The following is an 8625-nucleotide window of genomic DNA, read 5'->3' as shown; positions in this document are numbered from 1 at the left end:
ATGCCGGCACACCAGTAGGAGTTGTATGTTAGATGATTGTCTTTGTGATATCATCTAGGTTTGATACTACCTGATATGTTATATGTGATAGTGGTAGCAGGAGGGGAATAGTCCCCAAGTTCGGTCGTTAGGAACGAAGGGTAGATCGGACACCCCAGATATGTCTGATAATATGTTATGTTATGATATATGTAACAGTAGCAGTGGGGGGTGAAGTAGTCCCCGAGGATCGGTTGATAGGACCGATGGGTAGTCAGCACCCCAGAATGGCTTGTCATGGGTAGTCAGCACCCCAGAACGGCTTGACACGGGTAGTCGGCACCCTAGAATGGACGTACCGAGTAGGTCGGGCACCCCAGAATTGCCTAGCAGTATGCATGATATGTGATTGTATGGTATGTGGTATGTTGGGGGAACTCACTAAGCTTCGTTCTTACAGTTTTCAGTTTTGGTTTCAGGTACCTCTTCTTCGAAGGGGAAGGAGCCGGCGTGGTAGTGGCACATCACATACACGCTTTGTATTCTGCACTATGAGATCTTCCTGGGGATTTGTACTCTGACACAATTATGGTTTTATAAATGTTTTTCCAGACACGCAATATCTTTTATGAAACAATGTGATCGGTGAATGTTTAATTCCAATATTTTGCTAAGTATATGTTTTAAAAAAATGAATATTTTGGCTCGTATTTTTGGGACGTTACAAGTTGGTATCAGAGCCCTGGTTTGAGGGATTCGGACACACCTTCGGGGGTGTCTGAACTCAAATCGAGGGATTAAAAGATTTTAGGAAAGAAAATATTTTCGGAAAAGCTAAGTAAAGAGTTTTAAGAAGGAACGAAGTGTGTGATGTGCGCGACCGGCCGAGCTCAAGTAAGTATTCCCCAAAGTACCCATACAAGCTTATGTTATGTTTATCAGTTTTAGTAGAACAACATGCTAGAATAGGACTAAGGATCTAGGAGTGATGTCTTATGTGCCTGCTTTATGTGCTTCAGTGTATGAAAACTGCATGCTAGAATTGAGTAGACAGCAGTAGGATAGCCTGTTTAGGTTATGCCTGATAGTATGAGTTTAGCACTGTATGCTAGTTCAGTTTCTCTCTACGAGAACGGATTTGCTTGAGATTGTTCCCTTTTGTCTGAATGTTGCTTTCTTTGTGCTCTGTGGGATTCTAAGTGATGGAAAGTTAGCCATTAGGTGAATACGTCACGTCACATGTGATCAGGGTCGAATAATCTTAGAGTGTTGGATTTGGTCCTATTGCGCAGCTCTCGTTTAAGTCTAACCGTTATAGGGACGAGTCTGTTACTCAAAGGATTATCTGAGCCTCATCACGTGTGATGGTGTTCAGGTAATGGATAATTGGCATTACAAGGAGGCCTTTAGCAGCTGAGGACCGGATAGGGTGGAGTTAGAGATTTCCCTAGGGCAAGCCTAGGATGAGTATAGCAGTGATCAACAGTAGTGAAAGGGACCTGGTGGAGTCAAGGCAGTCCTTGGAGAAGGTACGGATAGATGTGGAAGGTAGTATGGGCCCATACTACTGAAAGCAGAGGATCCGTACCCGAACCGAGGAAGGCCAAGATAAGACCGGGGAACTTGTAGTTGGTGTGATCCCTCCAGAGGTATCAGTATCGCTAACGATTATTATTTATGTATTTCAGAATGGTGGTACTACGCTCGAGGCCAGTAGTTGGCAGTACAGGGGAGGGATCGGGTTCGGGATCAGGTTCCGAGCCAGTAGATGAAGGGCTACGCGAGTTCATCGCGTCAGAGATCACCAGAGGCATCCTTGAGTCGACCCCCATTATCTTCGGGTCGATCAAGGAAAGGATATTGGAGTTGATGGAGGATCGCCTCGGGCATTAAGGAGCGACATGGCATCTGGCCAGTCGGGATCTCGCACACTGTCCTTCAAGGACTTTCGGGGCAGTGGTGCGCCAAATTTTCACGGGGCGAAGGACCCAATAGCTGCCAGGCGATGGATTGCAGACATTGAGTCTACACAAATGATTAGCTTCTGCCCTGAGGAGTCGAAGGTGAGGTTTGCAGCAGGGTATTTACGAGATCGAGCTAGGGATTGGTGGGAATCCGTTGGTGACTCATTGGGAGCCTCGACTTTCGAGGCTATGACTTGGTCGGACTTCGAGACCAGATTCAGGGCAGAGTTTGCGCCGACTGTCGAGCTTCAGCAGCTAGCCAGGGAGTTCTTGGATATGAGGCAGACGACGAAGACTGTGGCGGAGATCACCGCCAAGTTCCGGGAGAGGGAATTGTTGGTGCCCCAGTATGCGGGTGATGAGGACATGAGGAGGACCCGCTACCATGATATGCTCCGAGCTGATATTCGAGAGCATGTCAGCTTTTCAGCTTGCCCCACCTTGGACTTTATGATTGCCAGGGCGAGGGAGAGGGAGATAGATCTGGAGCACATCCGGAAGAGGAAGTCAGAGGATGGACAGGCAGGAGGGGCTGTGGGGAAGAAGCCCAAGGGATCAGATAGTAGGCCGAAAGGCCAGTTAGGACCGAGCCGCTGCAAGAAATGCGGCAGGCCTCATGAGGGGGCATGTAGGCTGGGATCGTCAGGCTGCTATAAGTGCGGCAAGACGGGGCATTTCAGCAGGGATTGTACCGCCCCTGCACCTGTGATTCAGACAACGAAGTTGCTGTGTTTCCACTGCAACCAGAGGGGCCATAAGAAGGCCAATTGCCCCCAGTTGACAGCATCAGCGCTGATTAAGGCGCCAGCTCCAACTACCCTACGGATTACAGATGGCCGGCAGGGCAAGGTAGAGGCTCCAGTGATGAGGAGCCGGGCGTTTCAGCTGACTACCGAGGAGGCACGCGCCGCACCCAATGTGGTGACGTGTATGATTCTTTCCCTCTATTTTATTTTTATGATGTTATGATATTGATATGTGCTCTGTGTATATGCGTTAGGATCATTCCATGTGAACGGTATCCCTGTTCAGGTGTTGTTTGACTCGGGTGCCACCCGATCATTTGTTACCCTTGCGCTTAGCAAGAGGTTTACCGAGTCTTCGGGCATGTTGGATTGCCCTTTAGAGGTAGAGATTGTCGATGATTGATCGACACGAGCGTCACCGGTATTCAGGGATTGTGTCCTGAGGTTATTTGAGGAGCGCTACTTGGTGGATTTGGTTCCCATTCCGTTGCGTGGGAACAAAGTGATTATAGGCATGGATTGGTTGAGCCCTAATGGGGCGGTGATAGATTGCGCACAGCAGCTAGTGCGGATCAAGACCCCAAGTGGGGGAGAGTTGATGATCCAAGGCGAGAGGCCACATCGTGGACCCACAGTATGTTCAGCAGCAAGGGCTAGGCACTACCTTCAGTAGGGTTGCGCGGGATATGTCGCTTACGTTATGGATACCCGGGAGGCGGGTAAGGCGACGGTGAGCGAGGTTCCAGTGGTGCGAGACTACGTTGATGTGTTCCCGGAGGAACTTCCTGGAATACCTCCGGAGCGTCAGGTAGAGTTCCGGATCGACCTAGTTCCTGGTGCGGCTCCGATAGCCAAGGCACCCTATCGGTTGGCTCCTCCCGAGATGCAGGAGTTGTCTGTGCAGCTACAGGAGCTGCTAGACAAGGGGTTTATTCGACCGAGCAGTTCACCTTGGGGAGCCCCGATCCTGTTTGTGAAGAAGAAGGACGGGTAGCATCGAATGTGTATAGATTACTGGGAGCTAAATAAGGTAACAGTGAAGAACCGTTACCCACTCCCGAGGATTGATGACCTCTTCGATCAGTTACAGGGAGCATCTTGGTTCTCCAAGATCGATTTGCGTTCAGGATATCATCAGATGAGGGTCAGAGAGGAGGATGTACAGAAGACCGCGTTTCGGACACGCTATGGCCATTATGAGTTCGTGGTGATGCCGTTTGGGCTCACCAATGCTCCTGCCGCGTTCATGGACCTCATGAACCGTGTGTGTAGACCGATGCTAGATCAGTCTATGATAGTTTTCATTGATGACATCTTGTTTTATTCCAAGACGCAGGAGGAGCACGAGGAGCATCTGAGAGAGGTTTTGGAGACCTTCAGGAGGGAGAGCTTGTACGCCAAGTTCTCCAAATGTGAGTTTTGGTTGCACGAGGTGCAGTTTCTTGGGCACCTCGTCAACTAGAATGGGACTTCAGTAGACACGGCCAAGGTGGAGGCCGTGATGAGATGGGAGGTTCCGAAGTCTCCATCTGATATTCGGAGTTTCCTAGGATTAGCAGGTTACTATCAGAGATTCATTCAGGATTTCTCCAAGATAGTTGTACCTCTGACACAGTTGACCAAGAAAGCCGTGGTCTTTCGATGGGGGCCTGAGCAGCAGGCAGCGTTCGAGATTCTTAGGCAGAGATTGTGCGAGGTGCCAATCTTAGCCTTGCCCGAGGGCGTAGAGGATTTTGTGGTATACTGTGATGCGTCTATCTTGGGCTTAGGCGCAGTATTGATGCAGAGGGGACATGTCATTGCTTATGCCTCGAGGCAGCTGAAGCCTCACGAGGCGAACTACCCAACACATGATTTAGTGTTGGGGGCGGTGGTCTTCGCCCTCAAGAATTAGCGGCATTACCTCTACGGTGTTCGGTGTACCATTTACACTGACCATAAGAGTTTGAGGTACCTCATGGATCAACCGAATCTGAACATGAGGCAACGTTGGTGGTTGGACGTGGTGAAGGATTATGATTGTGAAATCCTTTATCACCCGGGGAAGGCCAATGTGGTGGCCGATGCGCTTAGCCGTAAGGCGGCACCGATCTGGGATGTGTGTATGAGGATGACTGTGATGACTCCCCTGTTAGAGCAGATTCGGGAAGCTCAACAGGAGGCTATGAAGGAGGAACATCGGAAGAGTGAGTGAATAGTGGGTCAAGTCACCTCCTTCGATTATGATAGCCGAGGATTATTGACACTACACCGTAGGGTGTGGGTGCCGTATCACGGGGGCGTGCGCCTGATCTTGATGGAGGAGGCGCACAAATCCCGATTCTCCATTCATCCAGGAGCGACGAAGATGTATAGGGATCTTCGTCTAGACTATTGGTGGCCCTGCATGAAGTGGGATGTGGCTTGGTACGTCGAGCGATGTTTGACCTGCAGGAAGGTCAAGGCCGAGCATCAGAGACCGCACGGCAAGATGCAGCCGTTGGATATCCCGTTGTGGAAATGGAAAGATATTACGATGGATTTTATCACAAAACTTCCCAGGACTGCGTGTGGAGTAGATTCGATTTGGGTCATCGTGGATCGATTGACCAAGAGCGCCCATTTTATTCCGATCCAGGAGAGCATCTCGGCTGAAAAGTTGGCCGATATCTATATCAGGGAGATAGTGGTGCGGCACGGGGTGCCAGTGTCAGTGATATCAGACCGAGATGTGCGGTTCTCTTCCAGGTTTTGGAAGAAGTTTCATGATGAGTTGGGCACTCGTCTGCATTTTAGCACCACCTTTCACCCGCAGACGGATGGTCAGAGTGAGCGGACCATCCAGACTTTGGAGGATATGTTGCGGGCATGCGTGCTAGACTTCGGTGGTAGCTGGGATACCTACCTTCCCTTGGCTGAGTTCTCGTACAACAACAGCTACCACGCGAGTATTGACTGTCCTCCATTCGAGATGTTGTACGGACGGAGGTGCAGGACCCCGATATGTTGGGGTGAAGTTGGCCAGAGGGTCATGGGGAGCACTGAGCTTGTGCTCAAGACGACCGAGAGAATCTGGCAGGTTCGAAGCAGGCTTCAGACTGCACAGAGTCGACAGAAAAGCTACACTGACAAGCGTCGATCAGACCTGGAGTTCCAGGTCGGGGATATGGTTCTCCTGAAAGTGTCACCTTGGAAATGCGTCATTCGATTCAGGAAGCGGGGCAAGTTGGGCCCGAGATACATTGGTCCGTTCAGGGTTGTAGCCCGGGTGGGCAAGGTGGCATATAGGATGGATCTGCCAGCCGAGCTCAGTCAGATCCACAACACCTTCCATGTCTCCCAACTGCGGAAGTGCCTAGTGGATGATTCAGCAGTTGTGCCATTAGAGGATATCCAGGTTGATGACAGTCTGAATTACATTGAGCGCCCAGTCACAATCCTCTACCGGAAAGTCGAAGGATCTGACGAACAAGAAGGTGGAATTAGTGAAGGTGCAATGGCAGCACCGAAATGGTTCAGAGTGGACTTGGGAGCCAGTGGAAGAAATGATGGAGCATTACCCCGAGTTGTTTCAGGATCGAGCAGCAGACTTCGAGGACGAAGTCTAAAATAAGTGGGGGAGATTTGTAGCACCTGGTTCCTGGTATGTAAAATTTATCTAAGTGTTTTGCATTTTAGCCTTGGACTCGGCGAGTTGTAGACCTGAGTCGCCGAGTAGAGACAGGATATGGAACACGTTTAAGTTGGCGACTCGGCGAGTCCATATTTTGGACTCGACGAGTCCCCGCTGTCTGATGAAACCCTAAATTTCAGGGGCTTGCACCCTATTTAAACCCTCTTATCCGCCCCCAAGCTCGCCCCCTTCACCCTCAGAGCTCTCTACTTCGTCCAAGCCTTGTTCCTTGTGAGATTGAAGCATTTTTGTGTGTTTTCTTGAAGATTTTGGGAGGAAAGGAGAGTAGATCAAGAAGAGAAGAAGGAGGCCAGGCATCTTGGTGTTACTTCAGTGATTTCCTTGAGGTATAACTCGGTTTCCCTATGTTTTCATGCTTATAGTCCCTTATAGCTCCATGAAAGTCCTTCTTGATCCTTTCCCCAAGCTTGATTGTTTATTAGGGTTTGTAATAAGTTGTTTAGCCTCTAGATCTAGGCATGATTGAGCTCCAGGAGCTTGGATCTACTGCCTTTATGGAGCCATATTGCATGAAAGCCCCAGATCTACTCTTTTAATGCATTTTGAGCCCTAAAACCTTCATTGGTGTCTATTTACACGTAAAGTTGGAAACTTTACGTGTTAATGAAGCCCTAGAAACCCAGATCTATGTATGGCATGAGCTGGATACAAGCAAAATCGAGTGTATAGTATTTGCATGTGATAGACTCGGCGAGTCGAGTCGCGAGTCCCCGAGTTTCCCCTTTTCGTGGTTGTTAGGTGGAGTAGAGAGTCACGAGGTGTGACTCAGTGGGTCGGAAGCCAGACTCACTCATGAAGGAACTCGGCGAGTCAATGCTCTGACTCGGCGAGTTCAAGGCAATCTTCTTGCCCCAAGAACAGACTCGACGAGTTGTTCATAGAACTCGGCGAGTCTCAGCATAGCATGTTCTTCAGATGAAGATGAACTCGATGAGTTGTTCATACAACTCGGCGAGTAGGATGAAGGACTATTGGACCTTGGTTTAGAAGGAAAACTCGTTGAGTCAATGTCTAACTCGACGAGTAGAGACGAGATGATGGTCAAGCGAATGGATAGGGACTCGGCGAGTTGGCAAGCCAACTCGGCGAGTCGGGTCAACTGGAAGTTGACTTTGACTTTGAATCTTGGTTTGGTTAAGGGTAAATGGTCATTTTACCCTGAGGTCATTTAGCAGTATTTGACTGAGTATTTTGTGGGAATTATAGCCGGAGGATTTCCGGGGCAACAGCAGCAGAAGACAGTCAGTTCCCACGCAGATCAGCAGCTACTTTGAGGTGAGTTACCTTCCAGTAGCGGTGGGTCTACGGCCACAATGTCGGCCCACCAGTAGGAGTTGTATGTTAGATGATTGTCTTTGTTATATCATCTAGGTTTGATACTACCTGATATGTTATATGTGATAGTGGTAGTAGGAGGGGAATAGTCCCCAAGTTCGGTCGTTAGGACCGAAGGGTAGATCGGACACCCCAGATATGTCTGATTATATGTTATGTTATGATATATGTGACAGTAGCAGTGGGGGGTGAAGTAGTCCCCGAGGATCAGTTGATAGGACCGATGGGTAGTCAGCACCCCAGAATGGCTTGACATGGGTAGTCGGCACCTCAGAACGGCTTGACACGGGTAGTCGGCACCCTAGAATGGCCGTACCGGGTAGGTCGGGCACCCCAGAATTGCCCAGCAGTATGCATGATATGTGATTGTATGGTATGTGGTATGTTGGGGGAACTCACTAAGCTTCGTGCTTACAGTTTTCAGTTTTGGTTTCAGGTACCTCTTCTTCGAAGAGGAAGGAGTCGGCGCGGTAGCGGCACATCACATACACGCTTTGTATTCCGCACTATGAGATCTTCCTGGGGATTTGTACTCTGACATAATTATGTTTTTCTAAATGTTTTTCCAGACATGCAATATCTTTTATGAAACAATGTGATCGGTGAATGTTTAATTCCAATATTTTGCTAAGTATATGTTTTAATAAAATGAAATTTTTGGCTCGTATTTTTGGGAGGTTACATACTGAAATGTGATTGTATCACATTAGAACATGAAGGAAGGTATACTCTATTTTGGAATTTGACTCTAAGAGACCTGAGTTTGAGCGTTGCAACATACGATGAGAGGTCATTAGAATATGGCACATCAGTCCCTTGTAATAATAAAAGAACTTATCTTAAGTTCATATCTAGTGAGGATCGAGATTGTGACTTGAAGGTCGTAATCTGGAGTCTAACGTGAGATAGGGAGCAAGTGCAAGATCGA

The sequence above is a fragment of the Lactuca sativa genome, chromosome 8 (assembly GCF_002870075.4).
Source record: "Lactuca sativa cultivar Salinas chromosome 8, Lsat_Salinas_v11, whole genome shotgun sequence".
NCBI classification, from domain to species: Eukaryota; Viridiplantae; Streptophyta; class Magnoliopsida; order Asterales; family Asteraceae; genus Lactuca; species Lactuca sativa.
Note: the sequence above shows the minus strand (reverse complement) of the source record.